Source organism: Papio anubis, chromosome 1, assembly GCF_008728515.1.
Source record: "Papio anubis isolate 15944 chromosome 1, Panubis1.0, whole genome shotgun sequence".
NCBI lineage: Eukaryota > Metazoa > Chordata > Mammalia > Primates > Cercopithecidae > Papio > Papio anubis.
This window is the reverse complement of record NC_044976.1, coordinates 124,859,029-124,881,561: the sequence shown is the minus strand read 5'-3', so window position 1 is coordinate 124,881,561 and position 22,533 is coordinate 124,859,029. Positions and strand designations below refer to the sequence as shown.

The following is a 22,533-nucleotide window of genomic DNA, read 5'->3' as shown; positions in this document are numbered from 1 at the left end:
ATGTACAATATTTTACCTCCTTGGTAAAATATATTCTCAAGTATTTTACTTTTTTGGATGCTATTATAAATGAAAAAAATTTTAATTTATTTTTCTTATTGTTCATTGCTAGTGTATGGAAATGCAACTAACTTTTATGAGTTAATCTTGTTTTCTTTTAATTTTTAAAATTTAATTTAAAAAAACCTTACCATCAGGAAGTCATAAGTGTTGATTTTGTGTACTGCAACTTTACTGAATTTCATTTATTAGCTGTTTATTTGTATTTATGTGTGTGTGTAATCTTTAGCATTTTCTTTTTCTTTTTCTTTTTGGACGGAGTCTCGCTCTGTTGCCAGGCTGGAGTGCAGTGGTGCAATCTCGGCTGTCTGCAACCTCCGCCTCCTGGGTTCAAGTGGTTCTCATGCCTCAGCCTCCCGAGTAGCTGGAACTACAGGCGCCCGCCACCACGCCTGATTAATTTTTGTATTTTTAGTAGAGAGGGTTTCACTATGTTGGCCAAAATGGTATCGATCTTCTGACCTCGTGATCCGCCCACCTTGGCCTCCCAAAGTGCTGGGATTACAGGCCTGAGCCACCGCGCCCGGCCTAGAGTTTTCTACATATAAAAGATCATGTCATCTGTGAGCAGAGATAATTTTACTTCTTTCTGGCCCGGTGCGGTGGCTCACGCCTGTAATCCCAGCACTTTAGGACGCTGAGGCGGGCGGATCACAAGGTCAAGAGATCCAGAACATGGTGAAACGCCGTCTGTACTAACAATACAAAAAATTAGCCGGGTGCAGTGGCAGGCGCCTGTAGTCCCAGCTACTCGGGAGGCTGAGGCAGGAGAATGGCTTGAACCCGGGAGGCGGAGCTTGCAGTGAGCCGAGATCGCACCACTGCACTCCAGCCTGGGCGACAGAGCGACACTCTGTCTCAAAAAACCAAAAAACTTTTTTACTTCTTTCTTTCCAATTTGGATGCCTTTAATTTCTTTTTCTTGCCTAATTGCTCTGGCTAGAAATTGTTATATTATGTTGAACAGAAGTGGCAAAAGTGGGCATACTTGTCTTATTTCAGATCTTAGAGAGAAAAGCTTTTATTCCTTCACCATGAAATATGATTTAGCTGTGGGTTTTTAAAAATACAGTCTTCATTCTTCCTTCCACATTTATTAAATAGAGACCTTGAATAAAGTCATGAATATTATTTTTTATTCATAAAACAATTATTTATTGAGTGTCTACTCTGTGCCTAGTATTGTTTTATGCACTGAAGATAAAGCAATGGCTAGACAGACACAGTGCCCATGGGAATGTTTTAAGGGTTTTAAGCAGAAAAATAACACGATCTAATTTACATATTTTTAAAGCATCCTGTGAAATGTGGAGAATAGATTGAAGCGGAAATACTTAATGAGAGAAATCAGTGGTTAATACTTTAGAAGTCTGAGAGAGATGGTAGTAACTTGGACATGTATGGTAGCAGTGAATGCGGAGAGAGGCAGATGGATTTGAAATCTCTTCTCGAGGTTGAAGCAACATTGTAAGAACTGGATGACAGAGGAGAGGAAGAAGGAGGAGTTAAGGATGATTCTTAGGTTTCTAACATGAGCAAATGGTGGGGCAAATCCCTTAGATAGAGAACATAAGGGGAGAGCAAGTAGGGACAGGAAGATAAAGCTCAGGTTTGGGTATGTTGAGTTTGAGATGTGTATGAGATCTCCGATTGCAGACGTCAGGCAGGTAGTGGTAGCACAGGGAAAGTTGCTTCTTAAGATGGAAGAGACTAGAGCATGTTAAATGCTCATCAGTAGGATTCACTGGAGAGGGAGAGGTTTAACACAGGAGAAGAGGGGGATAATTCACAGCTTAAGGCTCTAGAGAAGGGGGGTAGGAGTAATCCTTGGAGGTATTAGCATTAGGTGAGAAGGGCAAAATCTGTGCCTTATTTGTCTTTGAATTTGTTGTAGTGGGGAGAGGAGCAAAAAAAAGTCTGGCACATGGCTGTCATCTAACGAATAATTATCAGGCCGGATGCAGTGGCTCTGTAATCCAGCACTTTGGGAGGCCGAGGAGGGCAGATCGCCTGAGGTCAGGAGTTCGAGGCCAGCCTGGTCAATAGGTGAAACCCCATCTCTACTAAACATACAAAAATTAAATTAGCTTGCCCACCAACACTTGTTATTATATGACTTTTTTATTATAGCAAGTTCAAATACTTTATTTATTTATTTATTTATTTATTTATTTGAGATGGAGTCTTGCACTGTCACCTAGGGTAGAGTGCGGTGGCATGATCTTGGCTCACTGTAACCTCGGCCTCCTGGGTTCAAGTGATTCTCATGCCTCAGCCTCCCGAGTAGCTGGGATTACAGACATGCACCACCACATCCGGCTAATTTTTGTATTTGTATTTTTTTTTTTGAGATGGAGTCTTGCTCTGTGACCCAGGTTGGAGTGCAGTGGCGGTGGGGGATCTCAGCTCACTGCAACCCCCGCCTCCCAAGTTCAAGTGATTCTCCTGCCTCAGCTTCCCAAGTACCTGGGATTACAGGTGTGCATCACCACATCTGGCCAATTTTGTATTTTCAGTAGAGATGGGTTTTCACCATGTTGGCCAGGCTGGTCTTGAACTCCTGACCTCAAGTGTCTTGCCCACCTCAGCCTCCCAAAGTGCTAGGATTACAGGCATGAGACACCGCACCTGACCTAATTTTTGTAATTTTAGTAGCAATGAGGTTTTTCCATGTTGGCCAGGCTGCTCTCAAACTCCTGCCCTCAAGTGATCTGCTTGCCTTGGCCTCTCAAAGTTTTGGGATTACAGGTGTAAGCCACTGCACCCAGTCTTAATTTTATTTTTATTTTTTTACCTTTCCTATGGTGCTGAAAAAGCTTTTAATCTTTATGCTGTATTGCTTCAACTTTGTTAAAATTATGGTCAGCCTAATTCATTTTATGGGCCAGAAAATTGTACAGCATGTTTAGAAAAAAAGACTTATAGGCCAGGCGCGGTGGCTCAAGCCTGTAATCCCAGCACTTTGGGAGGCCGAGACGGGCGGATCACGAGGTCAGGAGATCGAGACCATCCTGGCTAACATGGTGAAACCCCGTCTCTACTAAAAAATACAAAAAAATTAGCCAGGCGTAGTGGCGGGCGACTGTAGTCCCAGCTACTTGGGAGGCTGAGGTAGGAGAATGGCGTAAACCCGGGAGGCGGAGCTTGCAGCGAGCTGAGATCCGGCCACTGCACTCCAGCCTGGGCGACAGAGCGAGAATCCATCTCAAAAAAAAAAAAAAAAAAAAAGACTTATGTAATGGTTAATATAAGTAAGGTTTTTTCCTTGGAGGGAAATTTCACTTAACAGAAAAAAATTGATTCTAACTGATACCCACCTTCCTCCTCTTCTCCCTGGAATGGATGAGGTTACCATATGTACAGATTATTGTCATTATCAGGCTAACTGAGCATTTACTGGGTGCCAGGACTGTATTAATTACTTTAGGTAGTTTTATCAGTTAATCCTCACAATAACCCTGTGCAGCAGACACTCTTAATATTCCCATTTTATAGAAAAGGAAAGTGAAGTTTAGATAAAATTACAGCATCCAAGGTCCCAGCTGGTCAATGGCAGAGCTAGATTTGAACTCAGGCAGTTTGGCTCAGGAATCTGCTCACATGTCTGTGTCTACATAAATAGCTCGGCGTAGACAAGTGATTGCTAAAGAGCATGCTAATAATGAATGCAAATGGAGCACGTGATTGGCACGTGAACGGTAATTATTACTCAACCCTCATTCTGCACAAATCCACGGTGTAATGCAGCCTCTGCCAGGAAGTGTAAGAGCAAATAGCTCACGCGTACTTGTGAAGTCCCAGTTTAGACTATCTTCCAGAAAAGGTAAAATGGCAGGCAGAGGTAGTAACTGCAGGGCCCTAGCTCTGACAACAGATTGCTATTAACAGCAGAAGCAAACCTGACTGAAACTGTTAAGTCAGCTAGTACAGTAAGTCCTCACTTAACCTTGTTAACAGGTTCTTGAAAACTGCGACTTTAAGCAAAACAACGTATAACGAAACCAATTTTACCACAGGCCAATTGATACAAACTAGAGTTAAGTTTCTACGGCATTTCTGGTCACAAAGACATCACCAGACTTCTAAGTAAGGCCCAAAACACTTCTTTTTTTTTTATTTTTTTATTTTTAAAATTTTTTTATTATTATACTTTAAGTTCTAGGGTACATGTACACAATGTGCAGGTTTGTTACATATGTATACATGTGCCATGTTGGTGTGCTGCACCAATTAACTCATCGTTTACATTAGGTGTATCTCCTAATGCTATCCCTCCCCGTTTCCCCCACCCCACGACATGCCCTGGTGTGTGATATTCCCCATCCTGTGTCCAAGTGTTCTCATTGTTCAATTCCCACCTATGAGTGAGAACATGCGGTGTTTGGTTTTCTGTCCTTGTGATAGTTTGCTCAGAATGATGGTGTCCAGCTTCATCCATGTCCCTACAAAGGACATGAACTCATCCTTTTTTTATGGCTGCATAGTATTCTATGGTGTATATGTGCCACATTTTCTTTTTCTTTTTTTTTAATTTATTTTTTATTATTATTATACTTTAAGTTCTAGGGTACATGTGCATAACGTGCAGGTTTGTTACATATGTATACTTGTGCCATGTTGGTGTGCTGCACCCATCAACTCGTCAGCACCCATCAACTCGTCATTTGCATCAGGTATAACTCCCAATGCAATCCCTCCCCCCTGCCCCATGATAGGCCCCGGTGTGTGATGTTCCCCTTCCCGAGTCCAAGTGATCTCATTGTTCAGTTCCCACCTATGAATGAGAACATGCGGTGTTTGGTTTTCTGTTCTTGTGATAGTTTGCTAAGAATGATGGTTTCCAGCTGCATCCATGTCCCTACAAAGGACACAAACTCATCCTTTTTTATGGCTGCATAGTATTCCATGGTGTATATGTGCCACATTTTCTTAATCCAGTCTGTCACTGATGGACATTTGGGTTGATTCCAAGTCTTTGCTATTGTGAATAGTGCCACAATAAACATACGTGTGCATGTGTCTTTATAGCAGCATGATTTATAATCCTTTGGGTATATACCCAGTAATGGGATGGCTGGGTCATATGGTACATCTAGTTCTAGATCCTTGAGGAATCGCCATACTGTTTTCCATAATGGTTGAACTAGTTTACAATCCCACCAACAGTGTAAAAGTGTTCCTATTTCTCCACATCCTCTCCAGCACCTGTTGTTTCCTGACTTTTTAATGATCGCCATTCTAACTGGTGTGAGATGGTATCTCATTGTGGTTTTGATTTGCATTTCTCTGATGGCCAGTGATGATGAGCATTTTTTCATATGTCTGTTGGCTGTATGAATGTCTTCTTTTGAGAAATGTCTGTTCATATCCTTTGCCCACTTTTTGATGGGGTTGTTTGTTTTTTTCTTGTAAATTTGTTTGAGTTCTTTGTAGGTTCTGGATATTAGCCCTTTGTCAGATGAGTAGATTGCAAAAATTTTCTCCCATTCTGTAGGTTGCCTGTTCACTCTGATGGTAGTTTCTTTTGCTGTGCAGAAGCTCTTTAGTTTAATTAGATCCCATTTGTCAATTTTGGCTTTTGCTGCCGTTGCTTTTGGTGTTTTAGACATGAAGTCTTTGCCCATGCCTATGTCCTGAATGGTACTACCTAGATTTTCCTCTAGGGTTTTTATGGTATTAGGTCTAACATTTAAGTCTCTAATCCATCTTGAATTAATTTTCGTATAAGGAGTAAGGAAAGGATCCAGTTTCAGCTTTCTACTTATGGCTAGCCAATTTTCCCAGCACCATTTATTAAATAGGGCATCCTTTCCCCATTTCTTGCCAAAACACTTCTAATATCAAACATTGAAATAAATGTGAGCTATATATACATTTAAGAAAGATTAATAAAAGGAACGAAGAACATTATGTACCCAGTTATTTCAGTTTAGTGTCTCTGTTGTGGGTGGCGGAGCCTATCATAGCAACTTGGTGCAAGGCAAGAAACAGCCCCGGACAGGACGCTATCCCATCACAGGGTACACACACACACACACTCCCTCTCTCTCTCTCTCCCCCACCCACCCCCTCTCTCTCTCTGTCTCTCTCAGACCGGGACAGTTTAAACATGCTGATTAACCTAACAGGCACATCTCAGAGTACCAGAAGAAAACCCACACAGGCATTGGGGGAGCATGCAAACTCCACACAGACAGGGGCCCAGGCTGGGAATAGATTTTTTTCCTTATAAAAATTATCATTTAGCCTGGTGTGGTGGCATGCACCAGTAGTCGCAGGTACTCTGGAGCCTAAGGCAGGAGAATCGCTTGAATCCAGAAGGCAGAGGTTGCAGTGAGCCAAGATGGTGCCACTGCACCAGCCTGGGCCGCAAAAGAGCAAGACGTTGTCTCAAAAAAAATGTTATTTCAGCCAGGCACAGCAGCTCACGCCTGTAATCCCAGCACTTTGGGAGGCCCAGGCGGCTGGATCACCTGAGATCAGGAGTTGGAGACCAGCCTGACCAACATGGTGAAACCCTGTCTGTACTAAAAGTACAAAAATTAGCTAGGCATGGTGACACATGCCTGTAATCCCAGCTACTCAGGAGGCTGAGGCAGGAGAATCGCTTCAACTCAGGAGGCGGAGGTTGCAGTGAGCCGAGATTGTGCCATTGCACTGTAGCCTGGGCAACAAGAGCGAAACTCTGCCTCAAAAAAATATATATATATATTATATAAAATATATAATATATCATATAATATATAATATATATAATATATAATATATTATATGATATATAATATATTATATGATATATTATATAATATATTAAATATCATCTATTATATTATATATTATATATTATATTATATATAATATGATATATATATAATATAATATATATATATTATTTTGAAACATTGACCTAAATGATGTCATCGGAGGACCTGCTACCAATGGCCCTTCACATTAAATCCATGGATCTTCTGAGAAGGGACGTCACAGAACAGCTAATGACCAAATTCTACTTCAACATATTCATTTTATGGGTGATATAATGAATTATATTTTAAAAAACATTTGGATGAACTTCTGTGTCTAGAAAGAATATGTTCTGGGAAAGTTTACTTATTTACATTTATTTAACAAACCCTCATATAGAGTTTATCATGTATTGTCATTGTTATAAACGTTTTACATATGTTAACTAATTTAATTCCCATTAGAATTCTATGAGGGTATTCCCCCCTATTTTTTAGATGAAGACATTGAGACACAGAGAAGTTAAGTGACTTGTTCAGAGACAAACAGCTGATAAGTGGCAGAACTGAGATTTGAATGCAGGCACTTTGGCTCCAGAGTTTGTATTCATAGAATTATATTGTATAGTCACCAAAAAAAGTCCACTATCTTAAAGGAATCTCATTCTATATCCTTTAAAAATATAAGTTATCTTCCCTTCCCCACCCACTCAATAATGCAATCTGTTTTCTGGATTTCCAAGCATCTAGCTTGTTTAATTTTATAATTGCAATGCTTTATTAAAAATGTGATAAAATATACAAAACATGAAATTTCCCGTTTTACCTTATTTATTTATTTACGATAAGGAAGGTCTTTTTCTGTCTCCCAGGCTGGAGTACAGTGGCGCTGTCATATCTGGCTGCATCCTTGAACTCCTTGCCTCAAGCTATCTTTCCGAGTAGCTGGGACTACAGATGTGTATCACCATGCCCGGCTAATTTTTACATTTTTTGTAGAGATAGGGTCTTGCTATGTTGACCAGGCTAGCCTTGAACTCCTGGCCTCAAGCAATCCCCCTCACATGGGCATTTTAACCATTTTTAAATGGTTCAGTGGCTTTAAGCACATTCATATTATTGTGAAACTATAACCACTATCCATCTCCAGAACTCTTTTCATCTTGCAAAAACGGAAGCTCTGTACCCATTAAACAATAACTTCCCACTCTCCTCCTACTAACCCCTGGCAGCTACCACTCTGCTTCCTATCTCTATTAATTTGTTTACTCTAGGTACCTCATATAAATGAAATCATATAATATTTGTCCTTTTGTGGCTGGTTTATTTCACTTAGAATAATGTCTTCAAGGTTTATCATGTTGTAGCATATGTCAGAATTTCCTTCCTTTTTAAGACTGAGTAATATTCAATTATATGTACATACCACATTTTGCTTATCCATTCATCTCTTGATGGACTTTTGAATTGTTTCTACTTTTTGGCTATTGTAAATAATGCTGCTAAAAATATGGGTGTACAAATATCTGTTCCAGTCCCTGCTTTCAATTTTTTTTGTGAATATATCCAGAAGTGAAACTGCTAGATTATATGACAATTCTATGTTTAATTTTAATTGCAATGCTGTTTATTTATTTATTTATTTTTTGAGACAGAGTCTCACTCTGTTGCCCAGGCTGGAGTGCAGTGGTGCGATCTCAGCTCACTGTAACCTCCGCCTCCTGGTTCAAGCAATTCTTGTGCCTCAGCCTCCCAAGTAGCTGGGATTACAGAAATGTGCCACCAAGCCCTGCTAATTTTTGTATTTTTAGTAAAGATGGGTGTCACCATGTTGGCCAGGCTGACCTCGAACTCCTGATCTCAGATGATCTGCCCGCCTTGGCCTCCCAAAGTGTTGGGATTACAGGCGTGAGCCATTGTGCCTGGCCTTATTTTTATTTTTATTTTAAAGACAGGGTCTTGCTCTGTTGCCCAGGCTGGAGTGCCAAAGTGGAATCATAGGTCACTGCAGCCTTGACCTCCTGGGCTCATGCAGTCCTCCTGCCTCAATCTCCCAAGCAGCTGGGACTACAGGCATGTGCCAGCATGCCCAGCTATAACTGTGATGCTTTGTAGCAGTTATAAAATCATAACATTCTCTAAATATTACAAGAAGGGGATAAACTTTTATGACCCCTTTCTGAGAATGGTGCTAAAAAAAATCCCTTTTCTGGGTGTAAACTCACCTGGTGATGCAACGGGGAGCCACACTGTCATGCTGCCGGAGCCGGGGATGCTGCATTCCTCCACTGTGAAAGTGAGGGTCTCCACGGGCAGGCTGAGGCCCTCAATGGGCCCTGGCTGGAGCCTGACTCTGAGGGATGCCACTGGCCAGACACTGAGTTCTGTTATTAGACCTCTGTCTGCCCACGTAACCTCCTCCCAGGCTGATGAGAAAGCAGGAGGGGAAGGTTTCAGAGAATAAGGAGCACCTTCCTGTAATTATTGATTAACCAGGGGCTGGCTCCAGGGCCAGAGGCCAGGGAGGGATCTGCAGGTCAGTCCAGCCCTACCCCACTGCACTTCTCAGAATAATCGTTGTCCCTAAAGATGGATTCACATGGTGAATAGAGAATAAAGTGCATAGTTTTAAACTCTCACAATTGAGAATGGCCCCAACACATCAGCCCAGACCTGGAGGTTGGGGGCAGGGTGGGAATTTAAAAAGACCACTCTGAGTCAGGGTATCTGGGATCTTGACCAGCTCTGTCACCAACTCCCTGTGCCCTCTTTACCAAACAACTTCTCTTCTTGAGGCCTCGCTTCCTTCTCTGAAAAGTGAAGGAGGAGGAGCAGATGATGACCACGTCCCTTTTGGTTTCCAAAAAACCTTACGTATTTATTCTGTGAAGTCTCCTATAGACTTCTGCTTTTGGCAAACTTTAAGATGCTTCGTCACTTCAGGTGGAAGGTAAGAGAGGACTTGCTTGCTGGGAGTCAACCTCGGGCTTCTCCCTTTAGGGGAGACGGAGGGTCCCTGCAGGAACACCCGTGATGGACAGGGTGTCCTACACACCAAATTCTGCTCTCTGCTCTCCCCTCACAGACTGCAGAACACCAAGTGCCTGCTGCCATGGTCTGCAGTGTCTTTGGTCCTGGGTGGGCCCACCGAGCCCTTGCTCAGTGAGAGTCCTGGGCCAGGAGCCAGACCTCACCCTAGAGCTGCCAGCTACCAGTAGTGCGGTTTTTTTTTGTTTTTTTTGTTTTTTTTTTTTTGAGATGGAGTCTCGCTCTGTTGCCCAGGCTGGAGTGCAGTGGCCGGATCTCAGCTCACTGCAAGCTCTGCCTCCCGGGTTCCCGCCATTCTCCTGCCTCAGCCTCCCGAGTAGCTGGGACTACAGGCGCCCACAACCGCGCCCGGCTAATTTTTTGTATTTTTAGTAGAGACGAGGTTTCACCGTGGTCTCGATCTCCTGACCTTGTGATCCGCCCGCCTCGGCCTCCCAAAGTGCTGGGATTACAGGCGTGAGCCACCGCGCCCGGCCTCAGTAGTGCGGTTTTGAACAAGCCACTTTACCTCTCTTAGCCTCAGTCTACTCATCTGAAAATTAGGGGCAATACCTCCCAGCACTCAGGGTTTAGAATTTCAGAGGAGATTGTGTATATGAAGCAATTTGTAAGCAGCGGTTATCCGAGAGGTATTCTGGCTCAGACAACTAAAGTTTTCATTGTTCCTTCTGTTGTCTAGGTGAGGGCAAGTCAGGCTGAATTGTGCAGGTATGTTTTCTTCTCTTTCTTTTTTTCTTTTCTTTTCTTTTTTTTTTTTTTGAGATGGAGTTGCGTTCTTGTTGCCCAGGCTGGAGTGCAGTGGTGCCATCTCGGCTCACCGCAACGTCTGCCTCCTGGGTTCAAGTGATTCTCCTGCCTCAGCTTCCTGAGTAGCTGGGACAACAGGTGTGCGCCACCATGCCCGGCTAATTTTTGTATTTTTAGTAGAGATGGGGTTTTACCATGTGGGTCAGGCTGGTCTCGACTAAAGTGCTGGGATTATAGGTGTGAAGCACTGCGCCTGGCCTGGCCAGGACTACATTTTTTCATGTGAACCACAACACTAAAAATTTGTATGTTGCTGCTCTTATGTTACAAATCAGGAAATAGGGGCTCAGAGAGGTTAAGTAACTTGCTTAAGTCATATAGCCAGCAAGTGGTAAAGCCGGGATGGGAACTCGATTTGCGTGACTACAGAGCACACAGGCTCCCCATCAGTAGATTAGAGAGGGGGAGGTCTGCTTTGGTGCAGAGACAGGTGGGATCTGTGATGCCTATTCTCGGTTTCAACATTCTTTTAAACTCTCCTATCTGAGCCTAGGACTTTCTGCAGCCTTCCTGTTTTAGGCTGGCAGCTTGCAGTCCCTCTCTGGTTATTTTCAGGTCTGTGTGTGCCACAGAGAGGAAGGGGGCAACCACAGTGGGAACCGCTTTCCAGCCCTGCTGCAACCTCTTTTGAACTAGCAGGCGAGAGGGCTGGTGGCCTCCAGCGTGCTCTTCTGTTCCTGTCTGCGGACATGGCTGAAGCAAACAAACCCACCCACAGCAGCCCCCACCGTGTGGTGGATCAGTGCATGTGCTTGGTTCGGCCTGGCACTGCTGATGGGGCGGTTCCTACAGAAAGACCCAGATGCACGGGCTCTGAGGACTGTTTCAGAAGCTCTGTCCCTCCATGCCTGGCCCTGTCCACTTAGGAGTTCCATTAGGCCATGCCTCTTCCAGCTGTCCCAGGATCTTTGATCTGGGTTAGGATGGGCCTGAAACCCAAAGCAGAAAAACACATTCTAATGAGCAGTTGCTGGTCTAGAAGCTTCTCAGCCTAAACTTTATTTCAGCATTTTTCTTTCCCTCTGAATTCAGCCATGAGGCCATCCTATCAGCTTTAGGCTCTGTGGGATCCTTGAGAGAGTTCCCGGGACTCCAAGGGATGGACAGATGGTTCCCTTCAGGGTCCTTGTGGTTGCTCAAAAGCCAAGCGCTAGTTTCTTTCTTTTTTTCTTTCCTTCCTTTCCTTCCTTCCCCTCCCTCCTGCCTTCCTTCCTTCTTTTTGTTTTCTTTTTCTTTTTTCTTTTTTTTTTTTCTCAGACAGGGTCTCACTGTCATCCAGGCTGGAGTAGCGGCCCCCAATCACAGCTCACTGTAGCCTGGGTCTCTGGGACTCAAGCAATTCTCCCACCTCAACTTCCCTAGCAGATGGGACTACAGGTGTGCACCACCACACCCAGCTAATTTTTAAAGTTTTTATAGAAATGGGGGGTCTCACTTTGTTACCCAGGCTGGTCTGGAATTCCTGGACTGAAGCAATCCACCCACCTGGGTCTCCCAAAGTGTTGGAGTTACAGGCGTGAGCCACTGCCCCTGGTGTTAGTTTCTGTCTGTCAAGTCAGGAGGGCAGCCATGCACGTTCTGATGTCTACGGAGCACCTGTGGCCCAGACCGTGTGTCGGGTGTTTAGGTGCCATCCACAGAACCTTCCTAATAACCCTGGGCAGCATAGGCTTTCTTATCTCTAACAGATGAGGAAATGGAGACTCAGATTCTGAACCGAAGTCACAGACACAGTAGATGGTGGGTCTAAATGGGGACCCAGGTCTATCTGACTGCAAAGTCCAAACCGTTTCCTTGCCTCTGCTCCAGCCTGCGAGGAGCAGCTGGGCAGAGAGACTGTGCCTTTACGGTGGTGAGTCTTCCGATGCCCAAGCCTCACCCCAGACCGATGAAATCAGAATCTCTGGAGCCCCGACCCAGACATTGGTGGGTTTTAGGGCTTCCGGCTGATTCCAGTGGGCAACCAGGCTACCAAGCACTGCTTTATCATAAGGGTACATCGCCTCCTCGAGGGCTTTCCAGGTGTGCCTTTCACAGCGTAATCCTGTTCACGAAACCAAAAATCAAAACAAGTGCCCTTTTCTCATCAACAGAACCGGGAGGATGGGCTCTGACGGGGCTGGCGGTCCTCTGTTCTCCCCGCTCAGGTGCGGCGCTGTGGCAGGAAGCCACCCCCTCGGTCGGCCGGTGCGCGGGGCTGTTGCGCCATCCGCTCCAGCTTTCGTAACCGCACCCTGGGACGGCCCAGAGACGCTCCAGCGCGAGTTCCTCAAATGTTTTCCTGTGTTGCCAGGACCGTCCGCCGCTCTGAGTCATGTGCGAGTGGGAAGTCGCACTGACACTGAGACCGGCCAGAGGGAGCGGAGCCGAGCGCGGCGCGGGGCTGAGGGACTCGCAGTGTATGTAGAGCGCCGGGCTCCTGCGAATGGGGGCTGCCCCCGGAGACTGAGCCAGCCTGCCCGCCCACCGCCCCGCCCCTGCCGCCCGGTTCCCACCAGCCTGTCCGCCTCTGCGGGACCATGGAGCGGTAGCCGAGGAGGAAGCATGCTGGCCGTCGGCTGCGCGCTGCTGGCTGCCCTGCTGGCCGCGCCGGGGGCGGCGCTGGCCCCAGGGGGCTGCCCTGCGCAGGGTAAGGGCTTCGGGCGCACCTGGAGGGCTGGGGCAGCTGGCGGCTGTGGGAAACCGCCGTGGCCACCGCAGTCTGGGGGAGGTTGGAGGGAGGAAAGGAGGTGCGACGGCTCCCCTTTTCTGTGGCTGCCTTGAGGCCCGGCGGGCACCTAGCTGTGTGGTCGCGGGCAGTGGCTCTTGCGCCCCCTGCTGCGCTTGCTCCCTTGGCCCGGAGCTCTCCCCGGAATGCCCTGTGAAGCTGTGCGGGAAGCTGCCTGAGGTCAGTGTATAGGACTGTGTCCTCGCAAACCTGACTCTCCTTCCCAGTGCCCCCATGAGCCTTTACACAACCGCGAGCCGGGTTACTCTAAGGGGAGACGGCCGGAGAGGGCGCGCCCCAGCGGGGTGATGAACCCGCCTGGGAAGTCCTTTGTACCAGCAGGGCCCCTCTTCTCCCTCTGCATTGGGGGTCCACCTCTCCTTGTCCTCCCCCGACCCCCGCGGGTGCATGTGTGGATGACAGTGCCCTGACTATGAAGGGACTGACATCATGGGCGCTGAGTCACGGATCTTCCCGCTGCACGGAGTCAGTTCGGCAGCCACCAACTCTGGGAAGCCAAGTGCCCCAGTCCTGGGAATTGAGTCGGGAGGCTGGCAAGGGAATGAGACCTCCTGGGGCTGGCACGTGCTGGACTCCCCTCCGGACAAGAGAAGGAGCTGTGAGGGAGAGGGCAGAGGCACTTGTTGCTCCTGTTGACAGTAATCTGCCCCTGGCAATCCAGGCTTTTCCTGGACTCTGGCCGCATGCCCAGCTGTGTGTCTAGTCTCTTCTGGAAGAGCTGGGCAACTGGCTCTCCAGAGGTTTATTTTAGGGTCCAAGTGCTTCTTTGAGGACACAGCAGAAAACTAAGGGGCAGCTGACAGGCTTCTGGAACAGCTGACGAGGCTGGGGAGGCTGAAGGCTAAGACTTTCAACCACTAGATCACACTGCGTTCCAGTCCTAGGTGCACACTGATCTCTCTCTTTGGGAAGGTGACTTTCTGCAGCTAGAGGCTGAGCTGGAGTGTCTGAGGCTCTCTTTGCTATTTGGATGGTTGTGGTCCTTATGATTGGAAGAAAAAAGGAAGGAATTCCTTTTTCAATACACATTTATAACTCCTGCCACTAACAGCCACTGTTGATTGAGGCACCCATTCAATGTTTTCTAATCCTCCTCTGTATCTACATATAACTGTTTGAAAGAGGAGACTGAGGTTCAGGGAGGTTGGGAAGGCAGGTTGTCAGGCCCCGGTGGTGGAGGCCGACCCCTCCCGTGGCTCTGTGCTCCAGTGTGGTAGATGTCTAAGACTCTCAAATATAGAACTAGATCAGCAGGCAGAGCTGGGGGCACTGGGGCAAGCTGAGAGTCACTTTTGTCTGGCTGAGTGCTGGGGCAGAAAAGGCTGAGGGAGGGAAGTGGAGGCCCAGGCTTGCCCATGGTGGTGTTAGAGGGATGCAAGACACGTTTCAGGCCTTGGATGGCCTCAGGAGCAAGCAGGGCTCCCTTGGCTGCCTCCATTGCTGTCACGCCAGCCCAGGGCTCCTGGCCCAGGGAGGTTATTGTTACTGCTGTAGTTGCCACCACCTGTTGCTCCTGAGTGGATGCTAGGCCCTTCCAGGGCAGCCAGTTGCAGTCAGTTTTCTGTTTCCCTGGTGCTCAGGAAGGATAGGAGAGGAGGTCTCATGACCTGGACAGCCCATGAAAGGCAGAACTGAGAGATTGGGGAGGAAGTGAAAGTCCTCCCAGCTCAGAAGGAAAACGCAGAAAAGTAGAAATACCCAGCTCCTCTCCCACACCCACACAGACTCAGCCCACAAACTGGAGAGTAAAAATAAAGAAATCGTACAGGAAGCATGGAGCAAATGACTGTGAGATGTTTCGCTTTAGAGAAGTGAGGAGCAGAGGGGGAGCAGAGGCTGGAGTTGGCTGAGAGGGGAAATCCGCACCTGCGGGGCTCTTACAGCCCAGAGATTTGTTTTCCTGGGGATCAGCTGCCGCCCACACACCCTGTAGCTGCCAGGACTTCTCAGGTGTACTCGTTGTCTAAGGGCCTGGACTAGCTGGGACTTAGGCTTCTGCCAGTTCCAACACTCTGGTGCTGGAAGGCTGGACTTGGGTGACTCAAGTTCCCTCTTGCTACTGCAATGCAAGAAAATACACAAAAGAAGTATGTATACCTTTAAGTATCTCAAAGACTTACCTCAGCTTCTGAATTTCCTTCTAGGGCAACCTCTTCCTGCCCCCAATACCCACATACATGCCTAGCCTCACCCTAAATCAGTATTTCTCAAAAGCTTAGTTCTGAGCCTAGCACCAGATTTAGTGTGTGTGTTGGGTGGGAGGGCTTGGTAAACATGATGATTTTTGAACCCTAACCCAGATTTATTAAATAAGAACACCTGGGAGTGAGGCCTGGGGTATGTCATTTTAAACAAACTGCCCCTCGTGATTCTTAGGGACTGTCAGTTTTGAGGACGGCTTCCTAAATGGTGTCGTTGAGGAGCTGAATGAAGGCCCTCCCCCCTCGGGCTCTCTGTTGCCAGAAATCTCTCCTTGCTTTGGCTTGCTGCTTGTTTATTCATTGCAGCAAACATTTCTTGAGTCCGTGTAAAGCCTGTGAGGCCTGTGTAGGATCAGCTCTGCAGACTCCACCCTAAAAGGAGCCTGAAAATGGTCATGGGTAAATCCTGAGAAGGACTGAGAAGCCCCAGACTCTGACCGGACCACTCGGTACCAACTACCCGTGAACAGATTGTCTGGCTTGGGGTGGGGGGTGGTTAGAGAGAGGAAGTTCCTTTGACTGAGGACCAAGATCCCAAGGCAGCAGGCACACTGATCCTGACCGTGAGCCTCATCTCCAGCCCTTAGCAGCCGGGGTAAACAAATACTCCCCTCCCTGGGTATTCGTAGATTACACAAAGTAACCTAGGCGCTCACTGCTGAAAATATACACTCCCTTCCCCCCTCTCCTGAATCCCCGTCCCATCAGGCCTGGAAGCCACAGACCCAGCAAGCAACCTCGTTTCCAGTCACTGAATCTAGTCTAGATTGAAGCTGTGCTCTGTAATACGGTAGCCACTAGCCACGTGTACCTATTTAAATTTAAATTATGCCAGTGCAGTGACTCACGCCTGTAATCCCAGCACTTTGGGAGGCTGAGGCAGGAGGATCTCTTGAGCTCAGGAGTTGGAGACCGACCTGGGCAACAGGGTGAGATGCTGTCTCTACAAAAAGATTTTAAAAAATTAGCTGGGCACAGTGACAGGAGCCTGTAGTCCCTGCTACTCTGAAGGCTGAGGTGGGAGAATCACTGGAGTCCAGTCTGCATGGAGCCATGTTTGCACTACCGAACGCCAGTCTGGGTGACAGGAGACCCTGTCTCCAAAAAAAAGTAAATTAATTTAAATGAAATCAAATAAAAAACTTAGTTTCTTAGTTGCACTAGTCACATTTAAAGTGCTCAACAGTCACCTGTTGCTAGTGGCTACTGTACTGAACAGTGCAGATACCGATCTCTTCCATCATTGCAGAAACTCCTAGCGGCCAGTGCCGGGCTAGAGTGTTAGTCAGTTTCTTCCAGAGGTTTTCTGCTCTCTTTTTCCTTTATCCCCCTCTACCTGCTGCTCTCCTCCACCTGAACACAGCTCATTTTGTGTAGGTAATGGCTAAGGCCTGCAAGCCAGACACATCTCTGCCCTGCCCTGCCAAGTAAAAATTACAAGACCTTGGGCAAGTGATTTGACTTCTCTGAGAGCCAGTGTTCTAGAAAATAGAAATAATTGTATTACCTCGAAGAGTGGTTATGAAGATGAGAGGAGCTAAGCAAGGTATTAAATAGAGTGTTTACAGAAGTCGCTAGCACACAGCAAGTGCTTAAATAAGTGTGGGTAATCATTCATTCACTCCAAAAATATATTTTGAGCTCCTACTCTGTTCCAGGCACGATTCTAAGAGCTGGACATACACTGTGAATAAAAGAGACAAAAATTCCAGGCTTAGTTGAGTTTCCTTCTAGTGTGGGAGACTATTAACGGGACGTAAATTAAATATGTGGTATGCTAGCGACTAGTGCTAAGGAGAAAAACTAAAGTCGAGAGGGAGACAGGCCCCGTGTGTGTTTGTGGCAGGGTGGGGTGGCAAGGTGCCTTAGATGGGAGGCCAGGGAAGGCCTTGCTGAGAACATAATATTTGAGTGAAGATCTGAAGGAAATATACAAATCTTTAGATTCTCTATATGTCCGTCTTGGGCAGGAAAATTCTTGCCTCCTCTTTAACAATGTGTACCACCTGAGGATGTGTTATGTTCTGGAGCAGAGGGCTCTGTGGATGCCCCTGCCCTGGAGAGGTATCTCTGGGGTAACAAGTCCTCGGCCCTTTAGCCCCTTGAAGTCTAGCAGAGGGAAGTGCTAAATGCCAGGTCATTAACTGCAAGTCTGCAGGTGGGATCCTTGAGGGCTGGAGTAGCAAGGGGAAGGTGGCAAAAGAAAAGTCTTTTTTATTTTTTGAATACAGGGTGTTACTCCTGTAGACCTCTCACCTCAACTTCCTGAGTAGCTGAGACTACAGGTGTGCACCACCACGTCTGGCTAATTTTTTGTATTTCTTATAGAGACAGAGTTTTGCCATGTTGCAGACTGGTCTGGAACACCTAGGCTCAAGCAGTTCACCCTCCTTGGCCTCCCAAAGTGCTGGGATTACAGACGTGAGCCTTTGTGTCCAGCTGGGAGGTTTTTTTTGGTGTAGTTAATCTTTGTTCTTTACCCTCTCCTCTTGCCTGGGATCTGAAGAGGTCAAAAGTCCCTGGCTAAGGCAGCGGCTTTTCTGCCACTGAGTTCAGGCTTGACGTTAGCTGGACCTCAGCAGCCTCCCCGACTCCTGCTCATCCCTTGCCAGCTCTGTCGGGTAGTTTGTACCCTTAGGAGTGTGCCCCTGAGGCCCTGCATCCAGCCTATTCTCCCCAGCACCTGTTCTCTGAATCAGTTCCCACTCCACTTCCCAACTGCTTTCCCGAAAAGCATCCTTTGGTCTTCCCTCTCTATATGACAGTTACAATAACTGTTAACATTTATGGTGTGTCAACTGTGTGCAAGTAGCCGCGCTAGGCCCTTGGCATCTGCGATCTCATGTAATCTTCAAAACAGCCTCAGGTGAGAGGAGTGCTGGCCCCATTGCATAGATGGTGGGCTGCAGGACAAGATGAGAGGCCAGTTTTGCACATATGGAAACTGAAATGTCTTTTGTTTTCGTTTTCGTTTTTGTATTGAGACAGAGTCTCTGTCTCCCAGGCTGGAGTGCAGTGATCTTGGCTCACTGCAACCTCTGCCTCCTGGGTTCAAGCGATTCTTCTGCCTCAGCCTCCAGAGTAGCTGGCGTTACAGGTGCACACCACCACAACTGGCTAATTTTTGTATTTTTAGTAGAGAAGGGGTTTCACCAGGTTGCCAGGCTGGTCTTGAACTCCTGACCTCAAGTGATCTGCCTGCCTTGGCCTCCCAAAGTGCTATAGGATTGCAGGCGTGAGCCACCGTGTCTGGCCGAAATGGAAGTGTCTGCTAGACAATCAAGAGAGGATACTGAGAAGGAGTTGGATATGGGAGTCAGAAATTTGGGGATGAAGACTGAGCTTGAGATGTAAATGTGGGAGTCACGTGCTGGCAGATATTATTTCAAGCCCTGAGAGTGGCTGAGGTCCCCCACATCTATTCATAGGACTTTTGGTCAGGGGAATGTTTTACAATCCACATCACTATAAATGAATTTCCTCTGTCTCTGAGAGAGGCAGCTGAGGTAGCAGAGAGAAAACAGCTTTCGGGACAGGCAATCCAGGCCTGTCTCCTCATTAACTGCTTCACCAGCCAGGGGACCTTTGGGCAAGTCACTACAAGCTTGAAAGTATAAAATACTTTTTGAGGCCGGGTGTGGTGTATCATGACTGTCATGCCAGTGCTTTAGGAGGCCAAGGCAGGAGGATCACTTGAGCCCAGGAGTTCGAGGCTGCAGTGAGCCATGACAGCAACACAGCACTCCAGCCTGTCTCAAAAAGAAAAAAAAAGAAAAAGAAAAGTATAAAATACTGTAACAGACAAAAATGCATGCTTGATAAATGTTATTGATCCTAAGAGTCATTTTTTTTTTTCCTTGAGACGGAGTCTTGCTCTGTCGGCCAGGCTTGAGTACAGTGGCGCGATCTTGGCTTACTGCAACTTCCGCCTCCCAGGTTCAAGCAATTCTCCTGCCTCAGCCTCCCGAGTAGCTGGGATTACAGGCATGCACCACCAAGCCCAGCTAATTTTTGTATTTTTAGTAAAAATGGGGTTTCACCATGTTGGCCAGGCTGATCTCAAACTCCTGACCTCGTGATCCACCCACCTTGGCCTCCCAAAGTGCTGGGATTACAGTTGTTCCCTTTTTGCTCTTACACACCCTGCTGTGGGGAATAACTTTGCATATGCCTCTTGTTGTGTGAGTGCAAGTACTCCTGCAGGATATATTCCCCGAAGGGGAATTGATGGGCAAAGGCCATGAGATTTGTCATTTTGAGAGAATAGAAGTTGCACCAATTTATACTTCCAGCAGCATCGGGAGAATACCTGTGTCCCTACGCCCTTGCCAAAAGTGTGCTATTAACCTGGTATCTATACAGACAATGGCTTCTGTGTGGAATTAATTTGCATTTATCTTATCTGAAAAAGATTGTATGGGTTTTTTAATGTATAACTGACATTTGCATAATCTGCTATGAGCTGCCTGTTCATATTCAATGCTAATTTTATTTTGATTGGGTCATTGATCTTATTGTTTACAGGAGCTCTTAACATATTAACATGTCATACGGGAGTTGCATATTTTTCCAATTTGTCCTTGACTTTTTTTTTGGTGATGGGGGTGGTTTTTGCCATGAAATTTCTCTCTCTCTCTCTCTCAGGGTCTCACTGTGTCACCCAGACTGGAGTGCAGTGGCATGCTCATGGCTCACTGCAGCCTCAATTTCCTGGGACTCAAGCGATCCTCCTGCCTCAGCCTTCCGAGTAGCTGGGACTACAGGCGCACACCACCACATTTGACTAGTCTTTGTATTTTTTGTAGAGACGGGATTTTGCCATGTTGCTCAGACTGGTCTCAAACTCTGGGTTCAAGCAATCCTTCCTCCTTGGCCTCCCAAAGTGCTGGGATTACAGGTGTGAGCCACTGTGCCTGGCTGTAGACTTTTTTTTCCAACTGTAATTGAATTTACCAGTCTTTTTTATAGTTTCTGGGTTTTGTGTCATACTTAATAACATCCTTCCCATTCCAATATTTTATTTTACTTATTTTTTTAGAGAAGGTCAATCCACCTTTATTGGAGGAAACCTTGCACTGTAACTGTTTTAAATAATGTGTGCCCTGCCCCACCCCGTGCCTGGTGGGCTCAGATGATCATCTTCAGCTGCCGGGCATACTCGGTGACCTGTTTGGCCAGTTCTGTGGAGGGAATGGTAATGTCTTCTGACTCCTGCTGCTGGCTGGCAAAACTATATTAGTTGTTGGGACCCAGGACCCACCCTCACTTCTTGGTGTAGTCGGTCGTCTTTTTGGGTGTGTTGAAGAAAAGGATCTGGTGGCCTCGGTGAAAGGGATTTTCTCATAGGCTTTCTCAATGCACCTGGCGAGCTCATCCCTGATAGTGTTAAGCAGGATGTCGATGAAGAAGGTGTAGCTCTCAGCAGGGATGTTACCCTTGGCCAGGAACACTTTGTTGTAGCTGCCCTCCATCAGGTATTGCTCCAGCGGCACAGGGTGTTTGATGTAGACATTGGTCTGGATGTCCTTGGCAGGCAGCCACTCCAACTCCATGTGGAACTCAGCCACCTGCTTCTGGGACAGCAGGAAGAGGAGGTTGAGGCCCAAGAGCTGGTGCATGTAGGCTGAGTCGGGAAGCTGTTCCTTGTAATCAAAGTAGCACCATTTGGGCTGGGCCATGTGGCGCTTGAAGGAGGGGATGTCCTTGCATAGGATGCTCCACTGGCCCCGATCTCCAGTATGTCACGGGCTAGAATGAGTTGCTGTTTGATCAGCTTGGTCCCTGTGGTTGGCAAGAATTTGAGCTCCAGAAGAACTAGCTTGAGGCGGCCCAGCCCTTCCCTGCCTGCACTTGCTAAGGTTGGGGCTTTTATGGTTCCACTCACCCTTGAGTTGCTTGTACTTGCCATCTGCAGCCTGCAGGACAGGGCCCTAGGTCGCCATGGGCCCGGAGCTCACGGCGCCGGCTGCACCGTTCACCTCCCCTCATTCCAATATTTTAAAAGATTCTCCTTTTCTGGTATTGTTAAGAGTTTCAAAAGTTTAAATATTTGATCCATTTTTGAACTTATTAATATTATGGATGAGGTATAAAGTCTGACTCCAGCTTTTTCTTTCCAATTGTCACCTGACATCCCTTTACAGTTTATTGAATCCATGTTTCCCCCACCGATTTTCAAAGTTACATTTTAAATCTACCAAATTCCTGTATACTTGGGTTTATACTGCCTCTTGGCATAGTGAGTAGTTAAAAGCACAAAGTCTGAGGCCCAGTTGTCTGGACTTGAATCTGGGTCACCCCTAATTAGCTATATAACCTCAGTCTCTTCTTCTGTCAAATTGACTATTGAGAAGATCAAGATAGTTAATCCATGCAGCACACTTAGAAACTGCCTGTATGTGTAGCAGGCACTTAGACTAAGTTGTTATTTTTTTTAATGGGGTAAAATACACATAATATAAAATGTATCAGCCAGGTGCAGTGGCTCACGCCTGTAATCCCAGCACTTTGGGAGGCTGAGGCAGGCGGATCATTTGAGGTCAGGAGTTTGAAACCAGCATGGCCAACATGGTGAAACCCCATCTCTACTAAAAATACAAAAATTAGCCAGGCATGGTGGCAGGCACCTGTAATCCCAGCTACTCGGGAGGCTGAGGCATGAACATCACTTGAACCCGGGAGGCAGAGGTTGCAGTGAGCTGGGATCGTGCCACTGCACTCCAGCCTGGGCGACAAGAGTGACACTCTGTCTCAAAAAAAAAAATATATATATATATATCATAACTACTTTAAAATATACAGATCAGGGCCGGGCGTGGTGGCTCAAGCCTGTAATCCCAGCACTTTGGGAGGCCAAGACGGGCGGATCACGAGATCAGGAGATCGAGACCATCCTGGCTAACACGGTGAAACCCCGTCTCTACTAAAAAATACAAAAATACTAGCC

At 46.8% G+C, this 22,533-nt stretch overlaps 1 pseudogene; it reads right to left on the bottom strand.

Moving 5' to 3' along the window:
- Positions 1-20,714: 20,714 nt before the first annotated feature.
- LOC108585986 lies at positions 20,715-21,744 on the bottom strand (annotated as a pseudogene).
- Between the last annotated feature and the right edge of the window lie 789 nt (positions 21,745-22,533).